The sequence below is a fragment of the Sapajus apella genome, unplaced genomic scaffold (genome assembly GCF_009761245.1).
Source record: "Sapajus apella isolate SASKATOON/1434 unplaced genomic scaffold, GSC_monkey_1.0 scaffold55, whole genome shotgun sequence".
NCBI lineage: Eukaryota > Metazoa > Chordata > Mammalia > Primates > Cebidae > Sapajus > Sapajus apella.
Genome location: NW_022436995.1, coordinates 2,971,603 through 2,991,836, shown reverse-complemented (window position 1 = coordinate 2,991,836; position 20,234 = coordinate 2,971,603). Strand labels below are relative to the sequence as shown.

Here is a 20,234-nt window from a genome sequence, read left to right as displayed (position 1 = left end):
AACAAGGAATTACCTCTCTTCAATTCTATGAACGCTGAGAGAGGTGGGGAAATTGCAGAAGAAAAATGTGAAGTTAACACACGTCGGTTCATGAGGTTTAAGGAAAGAAGCCATCTCCGTAACATAAAAAGTTCAAGACAAAACAGCAAGTACTGATGTAGAAGCAAGTGATCCAGAAGATCTAGTTGAGGTCGTTAATGAAGGTGTCTACACAAAACAACAGATTTTCAATGTAGATGAAACAGCTTTCTATTGAAAACAAATATGCCATCTAGGACTTTCAAAGTAGAAGAGAAATCAGTGCCTGGCTTCACAACTTCAAAGGGCTGGCTGACTCTTTTTTTTTAGGAGAAAATGCAGCTGATGACTTTAAGTTGTAATGAATGCTTGTTGACCATTCTGAAAAGCATAGAAGCCATAAGAATTATGCTAAATTTACTCTTTCTGTGCCTATAAATTAAACAGCAAAGTCTGGATGACAGTACATTAGTTTATTATATGGTTTACAGAGTATTTTATGCCTACTGTTGAGACCCAATGCTCAGAAAAAGAGATTTCTTTCAAAGCATTACTGCTCATTGACAATGCACCTGGTCACCTAAGAGCTTTAATAGAGATGTACAAGGAGATTAATGTTGTGTTCATGCTTGCTAACAAAATATCCATTCTTCAGCCAATGGATCAAGGAGTAATTTTGACTTTCAAGTCTTATTATCTATGAAATACACTTCATACAGTTATTGCTGCAATAAATAGTGATACTTTTAATAAATCTGGGAAAAGTACATTAAAAACTTTCTGGAAGTGATATATTATTCTAGATGCAATTAAGAACATTCATGATTTACAGGACAAGGTCAAAACGTCAACATTAACAAAAGTTTGGATGACACTGATTCCAAATCTCATGGATGATTTTTTAGGGATTTAAAACTTCAGTGGAGGACATAACTGCAGATGTGGTAGAAAGAGCAATGGAATAGAATTAGAAGTGGAGCCTAAAGATGTGAATAATTTGCTGCAATCTGATGATAAATTTTTAATTGATGAGGAGTTTTTTTCTTATGGATGAGGCATGAAAGTGGTTTCTTGAGGCACAATCTAGTTATTCAATATTCCAAATTGTTGTTGTCATTTCAAAAACATTCACAACCTGGTGAAGTTGCTGTCAGTGTTGTTGGAATGGCAACAAAAGGTTTAGAATATTTAATCAATTTTGTTTATAAGGCAGTAACCGGATTTGAGAGGATTGACTCTAATTTTGAAAGATGTTGTATTGTGGGTGAAATGTTATTGAAGAACATCGTATGCTACAGAGAAATTTTTCATGAATAAAGAGTCAATTGTTGGGGCAGAAACTTCACTGCTGTCATATTTTAAAAATTTGCCACAGCCACCCAACCTTCAGCAACCACCAACATAGTTAGCAGTTAGCAGCCATCAACATAGAGGCAAGATCCTTCTCCAGCAAAAAGATCACAACTCTCTGAAGGCTCTGATGATCATAAGTTTTTTAGCAACAAAGTACTGTTTTTAGTTTAGTTATGTACGTATTTTTAGACAAAATGCTATTGCACACTTAATAGACTACAGTATATTGTAAACATAACTTTTATATGCATTGGAAAACCAAAGAAAAATGGTTTTTGTGAATGAAGCAATCACCTTATTACTATATTCACTTTATCGTGGTGGTCTGGAATGTAGCCTGTAACATCTCCAAGGTGTACAAGCATATATTTTATATGCCAAATTTTTATTTGAATGAAAATTGGTTCCTTCAATAAGTTTGTATACAATATTTGACATACGTTAATTTTATATCTGCAGTAGAATCATACTTTTACATTTTTAAAAGTATATTTTATCAACTTATATACATAATAAGGAAGAGCACTCTCTGTGAAGGCCAATAACTCCAAACAGGCATAGGGAGGTCTTATTAAGGGAAAGCCCAAAATATTTTATCAGAAAAAGTGATTGTTCTGTGAGTCAAGTCTGTCTTTGACAACTGAGGATTGGTTGGCTTCCAGGGAGTACTGTTTCAGCTGATTGCTGATCTATGAAGTAATTCAAGGAGTTTTTTCTCTTTCTGTACACTTTAGGGCTGCTAAGTCAAATTAGTACAGTGAATCAAACCAAGATGGAGTCCACTAGTGTGGTCGCATATTTTTTTAATAACTCTTTCTAGTAAGAGTTCTCATAATGCAACTCTCCTACCATTGTGAAAAAGTGTTGTAGGAGAAAAATTGTAGTTTGAACAACTGAGCTTCTGAAATTTCAGCATAAACAATATAGAAGGATAAATAATTAGGTAAGTACTTTATCCTTTTTTATTGACTATAAGGAGTTTAGGAATCTGGAAGAAAATGAGCATTTGTGTTCTTTGGCAAGGCTTTACGCAAAAGATAGACTTTAATTGAATCTACAAAAATAAAATAGACAAAAGAAAACAGGAAAGTATTTTATGAAAAGAAGCATCAATAGGGGCATGAAAGCAAAGGATGAAGCTAGTTTGGAATAGCAGCAGCAAGAAGGAGGAGCCTGGGATGAAGGGAAACAGTGATGATTAGAAAATGGGTGGTGGTGAAGCAGCAGCAAATAGCTAAGCATGAGGGTATCAGGCAAAGGAAAAAAGGAAATTTTGGGAAAGAAACCTGGACTGATGACTGGAATAGCAACAATCAGAAAGCCCAAGAAACTCTGTAAAGAGCAGAGCAGAGATTTTTTTTTTTAATGAAAAATCTCTGAAGACATTTAAAAGTAGAATAAAAAATGAGCTGAGGCATAGTAGAAGGGAATGCTAGCTCTAGGAAAACAACCACCATATCTTAAATCTGAAAACAAGGTTGATTTATATATATACATATATACACATGCATATACTCATGGGGGTGTGTATAATTTTAAATACATGATATGCTTTGAGAATAGAGAGAATATGCAGTTAATGGGCATAGGACTTTGAATTCCAAACATTGTTAAGACAGATAGGTAATTATATCTGTGAATAAATTTTCAAGTTAAATTAAGTCATTTCTTTAACAATTTTGACAAATATAAAAGAAACATGCTACTTTCATCAAATTATGTTTTTAAAGTCGATGTAATTTTTCTATTAAATTATTTTAGAAAGTGTATGTATATGATCTTTCTCAAACTATCAGAATATTCTGGATATCTCTTAATTTTAGATATGTATGTGTTTGTATAGAGTATTTGAATATATTTTATCTGAAAGCAAAGGGTCCAAAAACATGAAGGAAAAGTAAACATTTTTTGAATTAATATCTGGTTGAGAAAATACTGGCTTCAGAGGTTTTTTGATGTCCAAATACTATATTTGCATCAGTGAACACAAGCTAGGGCTTCCAGAAGTTAACTAAGTTTTTCTGTCTGTGATTGCCTCTCTATTTCTCATTAAAATAGCCCTAAAAGGGTCAAAAAAGTTAAATGACAAATAGATAAACAAACTGGGGAAGTTCTTTTTTCAAATAAAGATATCATCGTTTATAATTCTACAAATGCACACTTGAAACAGGATTGAGAAAGAGCCATACCGCCCTAGTACATGTGAGTCTCTGGACTGGAAGGAAGACACTGACTACATACTATGGACAAAACTGACAACGTCCCGATCTCTTCTCACATTCTCTGGAAGCATCTATTAGGTGGCTGTGTGATGGTCAGGAAAATAAAGATATTGGGATAATTATAACTTTTCACACTGTACCCTCCTCCCATGCCACTTAGGTTTAGATATCAAACAATGGTGGGACTGGAGGACCAAATGGGCAGAGGTTACACATAGGTGTGATGCATATATTTGAATCTACATATTCAAACCTCTAAGGGGTGTTTAGTTTATTTATTTTAACTTCATACTTTTCCCCAGGCCACAGATCTAAAACACTGACCTTGAAGGCTTCAGATTGGACATTATCAGCCTTTGGCACATCTGTTTTCCAAAACTAAAAAAATCTCTTTTAAATGTACTGAAGAAAAGCATCATCAGTCCTTGAACAAAATGAACCTGCTGTCCATTAATAATATAGTAAAATGCATGAATCTATATTTAAGGAATACAAGATTTGTGGCTAGGGAATCATAATTTAAAGTATTTCATTTGTTAGCTATAAAACCAGCCTGGGAAATTTACTTAGAATATCTGTTCCTAAGTTTCATCAACTGAAGGGTGGGTTTAATGACATAAATTTTTATAGAGTTATTTTAATATATTAAAATAATATATATAGATTACTTAGCACTGAACCTGCTGCATAATATATTAATATATCTAATTTCTAATAATTAAAAAGATAACATCAAACATCAGCAAAATGAAAAATATATTTATAAATCTCCATAAAATCATCTAATATATTTTTTAAAATAAAGAAAAAAATAATGCATAAAAATCTCAGCCCATAATACTCCCACAGGGAATTTATGAATATTTAGAAAAAAAGAATATTTATCTATTCATATACAAATTTAAAAAACAATCATGAGTTAAAAAGGAATAGGTTAAATTTTGCATCAGAGTAATTTGAATGATGAATGTAAGAAATAAAATAATTAAAACTGTAAAATTTGTTTTGTGAAACAAAGCAGACTTGCAGAATGTAGAAGGCATTCATAAAGGGACAAAATTCAGCTAGAATATGACATACTGAAAGCATGCTTGGCAAATAATGGAGATGTGCATGGTGAATAACAGAAAAACTTTTACAGAATATCTAAACAAGCAAAAAATGCTAAGTCATGGAATAAATGAAGTGTCTGGAGACTACAGAACTGAGACGAGGAATGGAAAGGACTAATTGTTTTGGGCAAAATTAATTATGAGAAAGCAATACTGAGACATCATCTAGATTAAATTCAGTTTACCATAGTAAACATTCATTAATTACAAGTCATTTCCTTATAGAAGCAGTCATCATGAAAAAAACTTCATTCATTTCTACATGTTAGTAACTCATCACTTCCACGTAATATCAGGTTCTATTAAAATCACTTCTTCAAATTTGTTTTGATTAAAAGATATAATTAAGTAAAAATGCTATAAATATTATCAAGATCGTTCCTCACTAAGTATCATGAGCTATAAATCAAAACGTGTTTTAGGATTGACTGCAAAATATCACTAGGAGCATGTCTTGTTATGAATGACTCTGTTTTTAGGAAAGTTTGTGTTTAAAACTTTGGATATTGAGTACTTGTTTTAATTATCCTCACAACACTTTTGTTGAATAAATAAGAAAAGGACTTGACTGCCAGGCGTATATTAGGTTCTGAACCTTAATGTCATTTATTTATACTTATTAAAAATTGTTTCAATGAAAAGTACATTAGCAGTATTAACTTCTGGTCCAGTTAGAAGTTCTTCCATTTGAAAAATGTGGTACTTGCATGGAACCATTTGAATCTTTTTTACTTTCTTGCCCCTTCCCCCACACTGAATAGAATTTAAGCTAGAATTTTCTCTTTTGATAAAAGAACAAAGACTGAATGTGTTATTTGTAAATTAATGTTTAGTAACTAGTGATACACTTCAATACTAGAACACATTATAAGTGTAATCTTAGGTATTCTTATGAAAATGAATCTCTTAACTATCTTTTGAACTCATATTCACACTGATTTTCAAGATATTTTAAGTTATATATTTTTCTCTTCTTCAGAGGTCTTCTTATATGGGGGCTTTTTTATTGTGTAATTCACAAGGGGCTGCACTTTTTTTTATAAGGCTTACAACTATGGCTGGATGTTTTGCTCTAGTCCTCTAAGAGCCATTTTATTTTTTTAGAGTCACTTCTAAAGTCATGTGACTTTGCATGTGGGAGCTGATACAAATTGAAACGCAAGTAGAACTCATTGTATGTCACCCTATGAATGTTGACAATGAAAGGAATTACCTTGCCTGTAGTATCCTGTCACTTCTGGACTGAAAAGCTGGGGAAGAAACTTAATTTTTGCATAAGTCAGAAAAACTTGCAGCTAGTATTCCCAGTTCCCTGATTGACCTCAACAGATGAAGTGAACTGATAGTGTTAATTTGGATTGAAGAAACTGTCTGGTTCTTGGTTCGTGTAGATGTACAGTTTATATGCAATATTAACTAAATCAGATAGCTTTTACAGTTTCACACATGTGTACATAGGTTCCCTCCCAGTCCCTTCCACATCCATTAGTTATTGAACTTTTTAAACTGGAATTGAAACATTATAACAATGTTTTGGTGCAGCAATTTTATAAATGTATGCGGTGCAATATGTGTTATTATTCTGAGGCAAACCAAAGGTAAATTTCTCAAAGTTCTTGCTGCCTTCTTTAACAGCGTTTGATGGAGGATCTTTTATAATTTGTAGTAGATAAGGATAAACCAGATTGCAAATACTTTGTTAAAATCTTAAACCATGTACCAAGTTATTGGTCCAAATTATGTAGGATAAGTTAAACTTAAATTGCATTCTATTAACCAATATAAGTGTATTTCTGTAAGCATAGTTATACTGAAATAAAGTTTTAAAAAGAAAAAAAAGGATCAGTACTAAAAATATCTATACTTTAGGTATATTTGATATATCTATAGCCATTCTAGGAAAGTTTTAATAGGCAGAATTTTGTTCAATCATGAGACGTGTTATGATAAAACATTTGCTCTCAAATTAATCAATTCTAAAACATACAAGGAAACTACACATTTTCTATACTAAAAGTCAAAATATAAAATAATCAAAGAAAGACTTAAAATTAAACCAAAAATAAACTGTGTAACAATTATACATACTCAACTTTAGTAATATATTTATTTACATTTATTGTGCACTCACTATGTGTGAGAAATTATATGAAAATTATGCTTTCATTTACTTCTCACTTTTTCTGTGATTTGCATGTAGTAGTTACTATGTATAAACTTGGGAGTACACAAAAACTTCATTTAAAACTTTTAAATTTGAACTAATTTTAGACTAACGGAGAATTGCAAAAGTAGTACAGAGATTTCTCTCATATCCCTGGACTCTGCTTTTCCTAATGTTAACATCTTTCAAAATCATAGTACAATTGTCAGGAAGTGTCTGAAAGTAAAAAGAAAAATAGTCCCAAACTTAAATAGACCAAAATATTTTTCCCAGTATTATCCTTAGAAGAAATTAGCATTCCTGATAAAATCTTTACATAGTTTCTGAAAACATTTCTTGGAATTTAGACACGCTCTGTGAAAGTGTTACCCCTAACCTTATCGTGTCTCAGTTATCAGAGTCTGGAAGGTCTTTAACCATTATTTCTTATGTGTTTAATCCAATAATAGTTATATAGTCTTCCTTTGACTTGCAGAATATTATATCATTATTTAATGTCATATTACTATAATGTATTATTAATTATAAATATATTATTTTTCTATGGTCCTTATCTATTGAATGTAAGATTGTAAGCCTAGTCCCATTTGTGCAATTATAACTTGTAAAATGTAAAATTATGACCCTCGAATACAAAATGAACACTTGTCAATATTTTTTTCAACTCATTAATTAATGAGAGAGCCAGTAAGACTTCACTTGAGAATTTGACTAAAATTATTTATATTCTTTATGAGAAAACATACTTTTTCACCACTATGGACACAAATTGTTTGCATTGCCATCATTTTTTAAAATAATTTTAACTCCTGGCCAGGTGTGGTGGCTCAAGCCTGTAATCCTAGCACTTTGGGAGGCCGAGGCGGGCAGATCACGAGGTCAGGAGTTCAAGACCAGCCTGGCCAACATGGTGAAACCCTGTCTCTATTAAAAATACAAAAATTAGCCAGGCATGGTGTTGGGCATCTGTAATCCCAGCTACTTGGGAGGCTGAGGCAGGAGAAGCACTTAAACCCAGGAGGCAGAAGTTGCAGTGAGCTGAGATCATGCCACTGCACTCCAGCCTGGGAGTCAGAACAAGACTCTGTCTAAAGAAAAAAAAAAATTAACTTCTATAAAGCTGTAAAATAACATAGTTAATAAAAGCTATACAAGGTAATACACCACCATGAAACTAGACAATAACTGGAGGATTGGCAAGATAACACACCTCTCTCCTTTGGTGGAATAACGAATAATCTTTTCTATTTCCAAGTCTTAAGAAAATTTTTTATGACAGATGCTCACAGTAATATTATATCAATAAATGGCAATATAGAAAAAATAACATCATTCATTTAAAAATGTATTTTCAATAAAATTTTGCTTGCTCTGTTCAATAATCATTGTTCAAAAAATATGCTTATGTTGCTTTGATCAAATAATTTTTTAAAATTTCTGCCTCATTTCTTTGTTTATCCAAGAGTTACTCAGGAGCAAGTTGTTTAATTTCCATTTATTTGGGTAGCTTTAAGAGGCATTCTTGATTTGTATTTAGATTGTACTGTGATCCATGAATGTGCTTGGTATAATTTTGATTTTTTGGAATTTATTGAGACTTGCTTTATGATAGAACATATGGTTGAGATTACAATATATTCCATGTGCAGATGAGAAGAACATATATTCTGTGGTTGTTGGATGGAGTAATTTGTAGACGTTTATTAGGTCCAACTTGTCCAGCGTCATGTGTAAGTCCAGTATTTCTTTGTTAGTTTTCTGCTTTGATGATCTAATACTCTCAGAGGGGTGTTGAAGTCCCCTATTATTATTGTGTGGCCAACTAGGTCTTTTTATAAGTTGAGAATAACTTGTTTTATGAATCTGTATGTTCCATTGTTGAAATATATTTAGGATATTTTGGATATATATTTAGGATAGTTATGTCTTTTTATTGAACTCTTTATCAGTATGTAATGCCCTTATTTGTGCTTTTTAATTGTTGTTGGTTTAAAGTCTATTTTATCTGATAGAAGAACAGCAATTCCTGCTAGTTTTTAATTTTCATTTGCATGGGAGCTGTTTCTCCATCCCTTTGAGCGTGTGTGGATTAAGTTTTAATTAAAAATCATCCATATATTATTAAGAATCGGTTATATGCAATAATATAAATGAGAACAAAACAGAATTTGTGTCAAGCTTACATAAAGAATAAAAATAGTAGTTAACGCTTATGAGTGTTAAGCACAATTGGATGTGCATTTGCTCATTTGGTCTCCACATTCATCCCACAAAGTAGAAATAACTTGTCTAAGTTTACACAACTCAGATGTGGAGATGAAGAATAGAAAATAAATGAACCCAAGAATCCTGAACAAGATCTCCTGCCCTTAACTCTGTACCATAGGAGATGCATACCAGATCACTAATCATGTTGTATTGTATGTGAATGGTACCTCTGGAATTTTGTAAATCAGTAGTTGTGTCTCTCATACTAAGCATACTGCCTATGTGTAACCTGATTTCTCCCTAATCGTACATAATAAATATAATGCTCTATCAGTTTTGATGATTTCAATGTATTTCATTTTTATATAATTTCATTAAAAATATAGACACATACTAAACAATTACTTTTGGTAGGAACTATGCTTATTATACATGTTCAAACATCTATCTTTGTACTTGTTTTTTGTTGCTTCCTTAAGAATAGTTTTGCAAGTAGAATCCCTGGGTGGAAGGATATATACAATGAAATTTTTATACTTATTATTTATTTTTCCTCCAGAAAAGCATTAATATATAGTCATCAATAGAATATTTATTCTATTGCAGCAATATACACTGTAATACTGGATATTATAGGTTCCTTTAATATTTTGTAAATATTTAAAATTTGATTTTACTAACATTTCTTAAATGTCCTACTTTTATCAGAAAATCAATATCTATTTTTGTAAATACAATATTCCTGTGGTAGGTATGTTTAAAAACATAATTATAAGGATATAGTTGCTATTATTTAGTAAGTTACATAAGCATGCAAAAATAATTTTGCTACTTAGTTTACACAATTTCATCAAGCTTTTTGAAGATCTTAAACCAATGAAAAGTTTATATATGATGAAAAGAACAAATCTTAAATATTTTTATTATTTTTTAACACCTGTAGGATGTGTAGTAACGTCACCTCTTTCATTTTATTTAGTATTTTTGCATCAATATTGACACATGAAATTGGTCATAGCAGTAAGCAAACCTAATACCCAGATGCCATTTTCTACATATACTTTTTCAGTAAAATACTCTAAATCTTGCAGAAATGGCTAAGGCAAATATGGCAAAATTTAGTAATATTTGAATCTAGTTGAAAAGTAAATGGGTGCTTATTGTAATATCCTTCAAAGTTTTCCTTGGTTTAAATTTTATATAAAGAACATGTAAAGTGTGTTCTAATTTTATCAGTTGGAAAATACAGTAAAAAATGGTAAGAATTATTTTATTACATTGTGCAAACATAGCTTAAAAAGAGTCAAAAATTTCATCAGGGCAATTAATTCACTAGCTATTATTTTAATTTCTGATGTGCATTATAACAATAACTTTAATATGATATAAACTACTGACTGTATTGCAGTATTATTTATATATTGGTTATTAATATCCAAGTCACTTTAATAAAATGTGAATTCTGTTCTCCTGTAGTATCAATTACATTCAAAGCTGTCACCCATAGCCTGAGAATTATGAAATAGAAAGTAAGAACTTCAGCTGCTGTAACTTGTTCCAGCATTTATCTGTGGGACTTGTTCATTCAATTATGTTTATGAAATGCTACTATGAACAGGCATTCTCAGTGCTGGGAAAATACAAACTAAGAAGTAATAAAATTAAGAATTCTTGCTTACAAGGAGCTTATATTTTAGTAGAAAGAGAGGAAGGTTAAATATTTTAAGTAAATAAATTATATTGTTGCTTCTATGATGATAAGTGCTCAAGAGAAAAAGAACAGAGTTAAAAGAATATGAAATTCTGATGGAAAGTAGAATGGTGGTATGGTTACTATTTTAAGTAGAAAGGTCAAAAAATGACTCATTAAAAGTAATTTCAAAGCAAAACTCAAAGAAGGATTATTGTAGAATACATTTATTAAGAAATCAATTGATCTATTAATCTATCAAAGAGAGGTCTTTGTCATCTCTATGGGGTTTATGTGGGAGAAAGCGGGGCAGGAGATGTTTTTTTTAAAGTTCTGCCTTTAGAGAAAAACGTAATGCTCTTTCAAATCTTTAAAATTCTTAGAGAGAAAATAAAAGGAATGCATATTATCCACAAATATGTAAATAAAAATATGTAAAATATTATCCACTTTTTACAGTAAAAAGTAGTAAAAAGTGTAATCACAATAAAACCCCCAAACTTTTCAATATATTTTTAGATACAAATACAGAACAAATATTGCTTTCCCCTTCAATGAAAACTTTTTATTTCTCTGAAAGTCTGTTTCAGAATTCTCAGTAGAAGTCCATTTTTTACTTAAAGCAGGTTCACAGAAGCATGCTGAAGAGGGAAATTTTTATGAATTTCCCTTTCCAAACTGAATAACAGTGAATGCTACCATCAAATCCAGTGTGCTCCATTTCATGCATTAATCCACTTAGTAAGCTCAGGTAATACTTTTAAACAAAATATATATTTTTGAAAAGATTGTACCACTGGCCCAGTATTTCAGAAACTCTATAACAATACTGCATTTATTTCCTTCCGTGTTTCTAGTTTGAGATATCAAAACTAATAACAAATAAAACATGAAGGGCCCTTCACATTTTTGCATACATGTTTACTCCTTTGGAATTCTGCTAATGAAAATTAGCATTGAAAATCAAGTTTGAATGAAACTCTAATTTCATTTGTAAGTCTTCGTAAAATTCTGTAGATTCATTTATAATATCAGTATTTTGAAATAAATACTATGTAATTTACATTCACTTGTAAAGAGTTTTATACGTTGTAATTTGCTTGAATCTAAAAACTGAAATTTGTTTGTATACATGTAAATCATTGTTTTTCTCATGCTGCTATCCTGAAATTACAATTCTGAAAATGTAGCAGTTATAAGTTTTCTTAGAATTTTTTTAAAAATGTAAAAAATTTTCTTTCTACCCGTAAGAGTTAAAAAGTTTTCAAAAAAATTATTTACTTTTTATCTTATTTAAGAAATACAGAGATTCTACCAGACATCATATGCATCAAACACCAACCATGAAGTAATCTTGCAGACTGATATATATTTTCTATCAATGTCAATTTATAGAGGCAGAGAAACCTACTAAATACCACCTGGAGAAATGCAATAAACAGAACCTAAATTGTGAATAATTTACCAGAGCAAAAAAAGGGTTTCTTCTATCAATATTTTCCAAAAAAAAAAAAAAAAAAAACAAGAGAGAGAGATGGGAGAAATTATATTAATAGATTAATAAAAGACTTACTCTGAATACATGGGTCATGATCCAAGTGAACAAACTGTAAAAAAAAATAATAATATTTGTGACACAATTGGAAAATTGAAAAATATAAGTATATTTAATGAAATTATTAATTTTGGTAGCTAAGCAAAATGCATTGAAATATTTTCTTTTTTTTAGGATTTAGAGCTACTTATTGAGATATTTACATGTATAGTTATATGAAATCTGAGGAAATAGATGGAAGTATACAACAAGAAAGATTAACATGGCTTGACAATTGTTGAAGCTAGTGATTTTTTCATAGCATTTATTATGCTATTTCTTTCCTTTGGTATATAACTAACATTTTTATAATACTTATAATGTAAATTAATTAAAGCCTTGAAATGAGAAAACTATGCTATGTCATTATAGTTGGGAGAAACTCACACAATAATTGAGACTTTACTATGTTATACATACCCAAGTTAAATGAAGTAATTCAATAGCAAATGCATTTATAAACATATATTAAATGCATATTTAATATATGTTTATTCAACATTACTGACCAAATGGAACTTCTAAGAGATTACCTATAGAAAAATGCGTCTCAGAAACTGCTATTATCATATGATAAATTTCATAATTAATCATTTTTAAGTATACTTTTGGATTGGTTACAAGTAGTTGTTTGCAACATATATTTTTGAGTTTTATAGAATATAAACTAATTTTATTCATTTCCTATGTGATTTATTTATACCATGTGTGTATTTTATTATCTAATAAGAATACATAAGAATATTCAGTTCTATGGTTGTAATAAAGTTATGATTACATAAAATTGGCTGCATTAGTTATCTATTGCTAAGTAACAATATTATCATAAACTGCATGATGTAATGTACATTCATCACTTCACAATTTCTATGGGTTAGGGCTCTGGGCACTGCTTAGCTGGGTCATTTACAAGGCTAAGATCAAGGTTTTGGCCTGGGTTAAGGTCTCATCTGATGCTTGACTGGGAAAGGGTTTGTTATTTCACTAACATGCTTATTTACAGCATTCAGTTATTTACAGACTTCCAGACTGCACTTGGAGGGAGAAAATTAGAGTGTAAATATCAGAAGGTGAAGATCATGAATATGACCTTAGAATCTATTTACCATATTAACGAAGTCAGTAATACTTACAAACTGTAACAAAACATTTATAATAAAGTATAGAACAAACTAGCCTCTTTTTTTGCTAATTAGATGCAGTTACCCAATGTTTCACATTAAATTGACTATTAAAATAATTTCACATATTCATATGTTACTGAAATATTTTATGAAACATTCTTTAATCTTTTGTCTTTGATTTTATTTAGTGGAAGTAAAGACAGTTGTTATACATCTTGTTTTTTGTTTGCCAACAAAATTATTGTATTTTTAAATAAAATCAGTCTCATTTATATCTTTTATCTACCTGTGATCATGACCATGAATTCTTGGTTATATTCCGATTATGCAAATTCAATATTAATCGTAGATATTTAAAGGTGAACCTCAATGTTCTCTTTCACAATATGCAACACATATTTAGTTGTAAAACTCAAAGGGAAATACGCACATATTGTATTTAATAGAATAATAATTTCTTACTCTTTGGCTACATCTTCATAAGAAAGAAAAACTGAAAAAATAGCCATCAAATACAGAGAAATTTTTCTGGAGAGTCTGAAATAATTTGATCAATGTTTAATTTCAGTTTGTCTATCAGATGGCAAATGTCACTCTATTGTGCCTTTACAGAAACCCACAAGTCACTTTTGGAATAAAATGGTTCATCATGAAAAGTCATTCAATGACATGTAGGTATCAAAATACAAACTATGTCTGAATTGCTCACTTCAGAAGAAGTCAACAAATCCACACTAGCTAGTTTTAACAAAAAAGTATGCAATATGGAAAATTAAGTGCTTATGACATCATTTAAAGGCTAAAGAAATAACTTTAGAGCGACTTTTCTAGGTTATTTTGCTTTTGCTACAATTTGGGAGGTTTCAAATGCTGTTGAATTGGAAGATAACTGCTGAAAAGGAAGTTACTGCTACAGCTTCTTGCTTCAGAACATTATCACCTTACTTAGAAACAACCTTCCATCTAACTATTTTTCCATCTGACTTAGCCTACTTGCATCAACATCTCTTATGGATATACATATTTGCTGGATAAGGATGGTAACTGCAAAAGAAAATTGAGGAAATGCAATTTTTAAGTTCTTAGCTAAGGGAGTTTATGCTAGAATGGAATATTGAGTTTGCTAATTTACATACCAATATATATGAATATATTCATCTATATATGTACCAATTCAATATAATAAGCAAATAAACACTGGTTGTGTCTTGCATTCTTTTTTTATTTTTTTATTGCATTTTAGGTTTTGCATTCTAATTTCAAATAGCCTCACTTTCATTGACAAAACCTTGTAAGAATTAATTTATAAAGTCAGTCTTGTTGAGAATATTATAGGGTTCATTCAAAATAGCAATCATTATTTATGTAATAATGCCATGTATAATATGTTAACTTTACATTTTTAAGTGCCTTTATCTTAATTCTCACCCATTTTTACCACTATTAATTTATAAAAGTTATGAAGTTTAAACAGTCACTATAAAATCTATTCTGAATATGGGGATAGACAGGCATTAAAACATCCAAAGTAACTTGCCGAATCTACATGTAACCTAGTAGAACCTAGGTTATAAGACTCCTAAAATACTACCCTTTGTCTTAAACTATGTTCTTCTATATGGAGAAAAGTATCATTAGGTACTGATATCCTGCTGTCCAGATGATCTTTGTCAAACAAGGTTTCAGAATTTGTATATATGGGCAAACTATATATTAATATATATTAAACTATATATCAAAAATAAAGACTGCAATAGACAAAAGGAAAGAAAACTATGTTCTTTTAATACATTTTTATAAATGAGGCAAATATAAGGATAATATCATTATAATTATGATGGGTATGAAATTTACAATCCAGATCTGAGGAGAGCAGGTGTAGCTATCTTAATTTGTCTATAACTGAATTCCCATTTGCTCTGGAGGCCCTCTTTCTGCCAACAGAAAGAAAACACAATTTTGGTACTTTTAGTTAACTCAGCAACTTAAAGTTTAAAATTTAGTTGATTTATAGGCAATGTTCAGTTAAAAGTTTCTTGCCTATCCCCTGTCCTTCCTGGCTGGAGCATTACTTTCTACTATGGTCCTGTGAGCCAAGACATTGCATCTTAGACGCTCATATACGTTGACTGTGTGATAGCTCTATTTCACTGTATTCGAATAAACACATGAGTTATTGCGAAAGAACAAATAACAGGACCTTTATCCCTACTGAAAGGTTACCTGATTTTCAGTTTCACCTGAACATCGCCAGGAAGGTTATCAGATATTCGATATTTTAAAAGGGAAAACAATTTATTTACTTGAAATTTTACGATTTTCAAATGTTGGCTCACTATTTTTAAAAAATAAGGGTATATGCAAAATATGTAAAATCTACATGAAGATTGCTATTGATACCAAGGATGCTGGCTCACAATATTTGACATTTTGACAATTTATTGCATATTCAGCTATTGGAAATTTAATAAAGTGTTTCAGTATTTTTTCATTTAACATTGAAAAGATTAGCTTGTTTGTGATAATATGAATGCTACGATTCTTTTTACAAGCTGTAGTACATGCAACTTGAGTTTCTACTACTGGTCTCACTACTAGTCATCTGTTATTGTAATCTGTTAATTAAGATTAAATGGTTCTGAAGAGTGACTTTCATTTCCTCCCATCTATAGCTATCCCTTCCTGGCAGAATCTATAGCTCCTTTTTCAATGAGAAGTTTTTTTTTTTTTTTTTTTGAAATGCTACTCATATTTTCATTCAATCATGGTAGATTTAATCCATGGATATCCCTCGGTTCTCTCAAAAATTCATCACAGAAACAGCAGTGGAATAATAAAAACATTTTGATCTAATACAGAAAGAAAAGAATAGTGGACAAGAACAAGAGAGGTCAACATATTTTTGGAAGATGGAAAGAAGAGAATGGATGTAATGATTGGCACAGCAGAACAAGGAATGAAGGCACTTGCCTGCAGCGGAGAAGCCAATTAAAAGCCAGCTATTCTGCCTTGCAAAAACTAAGAAGGAAATCATCACAAAAGGAGCCAAAGTAGGTAGGGGAGAGAGTAGGAGCTGAAAACTGGCATGATCGTTTAAGACATGACAAGGAACAGACCTCTAGCTTCCCTTTGCAACTCAGTGTTGGCCAAAATCAGCAATATCCCATTTTTCAGGAGAAATTGAATGTGAAACTCAGCAACATAAGATGTTGAGGTACTTTGCTGCAAATGATGTGGGAAGTGAAAAGCAGTATACTGAAAGTTGATACCCTTCCTGAAGTCCTGTTCCTGGCTCAGTCCATAGTAATCTAATAGTCAAGGATACAGATCTTCAGATAAGAGACTATAGGACTCATCTCTAGAAAAACTGAAAGGCACTTGGTGGGGAAAAGATCTGCAAATAGTGAAATTCTGCAATGTCTTAATGAAATTTTAGCAAGCTACCATGAGCTCTCTCAGATACATATCTATGTCAATAATCTTTTTAGAATCTCACTTCAAATATAAATGTGAAGTATCACCAGATTTTAAAAGAAAACACCCAACATAAAAAATAAATTAAAGGAAAATAGAAGGGACAAAATACAATGCAAGAAACAGGCAAACATCTCAAAAGGCTGTCATTAGTGTTCTGAGGGAGACAGAATACTATGAGAAAAAGAACATTCAGAGCGTAGAAAACAGCCTTTGATACTTAAATATGTAAGTGAGAAGACAAAAGGATGAAACTTTACACAAACTAGAACCAAAAAAGTAAGACTGAATATTGAAATGAATAAAAAGATAATTAGAGCCTAAGTCTAAGAGGCCAACTATTCAATGACAGTGTTCTCAGAAAAGGAAAACAAATAAAATGAATGGGGATATAACGTAGAAATAAAAACAGAAAAATGTTTCTCAGAATCGATTGAAACGGGTATCATTCAGAAAAATCAATTAAAGAAACTAAAGAGCAAAACTGTGAAATATTGGATAGCCAAGGGCATTTAAACTTGTGTGTGTGTGTGTGTGTGTGTATGTGTGTGTGTCTGCCTGTGCATAAAAGAGAGACAGAGGTAGAAGAATTAGAATACTGAACTTCTCAAAGGAACCCTATAATCTGAAGGTCATTGTAATAACATCTTCAAAATTATTAGAAAAACATTATAATTAATCTATGGAGTATATTCACCATATAGAATTCTATGTGCAGCCAAATTATCAATCAAACTTGGCAATGACAGAATAAAGATATTTTCTAATGTATAAGTTTTCAGGAAGTTCCTCTCCCTTGTACTATTTCTCAGGGAGCTCTTATATCAAGAGCTTAATTTTGAGAAAAGGAATCTGGATTTTAAGAAACATGGGATCAAACACACAGAAGAAATAGAAGAAATTCCTTGAATAAATATAAAGGAGGATTCCCATATGGAAGATTTCAACAAGAGTAGGAAGTAACATGGCTAAAATGGGTTGGCAGGATGGAGAGTTCTAAGAAGTGGCTTTTGTAGAGAAAAGTGTTGTTGATAGATTACCTAACACATTTTACAAATTGAAAACAGTATTGAAAGCAGTTGTACCAGTCATGAAGTGGCAGGCTGTTCATAATAAAAAAACTCAACAAACAGCAGCTTTAAGTAATAAAGAATTATGTGTCTCATGTCTCACACAACAGTACTGGAGAGGAACTAGACACTTTAGGTCTCAATATTACCAGAGACTCAGGTTTCTTCCAGCATTATGCTGTGTCAGTTTGCAAGGGCTACCATAACAAAGTACACAAGCTGGGGGACTTAAAGAACAAGACTCTTTTTTTTTTTTTTTTAGATGGGGTTCTCGCTCTATCGCCGGGATGGAGTGCAGTGGCACAATCTTGGCTCACTGCAACCTCCACTTCCCAGGTTCAAGTGAGTCTCCTGCCTCAGCCTCTGGAGTAGCTGGGACTACAGGCACCTGCCACTAAGCCTAAGTAATTTTTTTTTTTGTATTTTTAGTAGAGACGGGGTTTCGCCATGTTGGTCAGGATGGTCTCAATCTCTTGATCTTTTGACATCATGATCCGCCTGCCTCAGCCTCCCAAAGTGCAAGGATTACAGGCGTGAGCCACCATGCCCGACCAAGAAAGATTTTTTTGTCTCAATTCTAGAGGGTAGAAGTCCAAGATCAACAACGGGTCTTCCTGGGGGTTGTGGGGAGAATATGTTCCATGCCCCTCTACTAGCTTCTAGTGGTTTGCTGGCAATCTTTGTCAATCCTTGGCTTTTGCTGTATTACTCTGATCTCTGCCTTCATCTTCACATGGTGTTTTCTCTCTGTGTGGGGATCTATGTCCAAACTTCCCTTTTTATAAGAACACCAGTCAAGTTGGATTAGGGGCCCACCTTTAACTAATTTCATCCACAATGAACCTGTCTCCAAAAAAGTGCACTTTCTGAAACAGGCAGTTAGGAGTCAACATACGAATTTGGGGGTGGGGTGGGGAAGGGTACAACTCAACCCATAACACCTGACATCACAAGAGTATAAATTTTGATCTCATTATTGTCTCATGGTTACAAACATATTCAGACATCTGATTCATTGCTTTAAGCAGGAAGACAAAAAATCAAAAGGTTTGCTTTAGACAGGAAGATAAAAAAGCAGAAGGTCAAAGAAGTACAGAAATCAAATCTTACATTTTACAAAAAATTCTTGGAAGCTCTACTCAGTAACTTCCACCTACATATCATTGCCAAGGACTGGGTCATATTGCAATGTATTCTGTGAAGATGAAAATTTGTTTCCTAGCCTCTAAATTAAAGAAAGCATAGGAGGACAGGACTTTAAAGAGCTTTGCTGTATTCTATCCTCACTGTACTCTATAGAACTTTAAATTTTTCTGCTAATTTGGGAAAAAATAGCATTACATTAATAGGAAATTAAGTAAATGATAGAATGATGATCACAAACTATTGTCTCTAGGAAAATAAATGATTGTACAAGAAAAGAAATGTAATTACAGTGTACTACTTAAATTTTAGTTATACATTAATACTTATTTTAAATTAAATATTGACTTAAGTTTTTGATATAACTTCAGGAGATGGTGCAAGAAAAAGTGAAGCATACACATGACTTTCTATAAGAGTTCTAAATCTTTATCTTTCATAGGACAAATAAATACCCACAATTAATAACTTGAAAAATAGCAAAATAAAAAATCATGAGAAATCTGAAGTTAAATATTTGAGGGAAAAACAACTAAAAGGAGGTGGCTCTATGGGGACAAACTGTAGAGGCTGGTGGGGAGAGGAATGTTTGTATTTCTGTAAGACTTGTGAGTTTATATTACATATTCATGGATTACTTTGATGAACACAAAGCTTCATTTTAAAACCATCCTGGTTAAAATACTATGTGGGCTGAATATTTGGCCATCATAACCATAATGCTTCCATTAATTTGCACAGATGCCTTGTTGAGGACCCCCTTCTTTATCCCCTCTTCCATGGTTTATACTTAGGTATTGGAAGTGGAAACTTTCATCCTTTAAAAGCTTTGAAAAGGATATTATGTTGTGGGAATCAGAGACATTATGCAGACCTTGAAAGTTATAAATTTCACTATGACTCGAAACAGCAAACCTGGGCTTTCAATAGGAGTTTGGGTTAGAGAAGTCAACTGAATGTTTTTAACCAGTGAAACTACGCATATGAATTTTTATAGCATCGAGTGGGAAGACAGGGAAGGAACAAAATTCAGTGCTTTATAATCACATCAGGACATCTCTT

General features: G+C 31.7%; 1 long non-coding RNA gene across 1 annotated transcript; it reads left to right on the top strand.

Annotated features, from left to right (window-relative positions):
- The first annotated feature begins 82 nt into the window (after positions 1 to 82).
- LOC116527720 lies at positions 83 to 17,689 on the top strand. The gene is made up of 3 exons (XR_004258686.1): positions 83 to 167; positions 2,192 to 2,196; positions 17,678 to 17,689. It is a non-coding gene; the product is annotated as an uncharacterized LOC116527720 (long non-coding RNA).
- Positions 17,690 to 20,234: the final 2,545 nt, after the last annotated feature.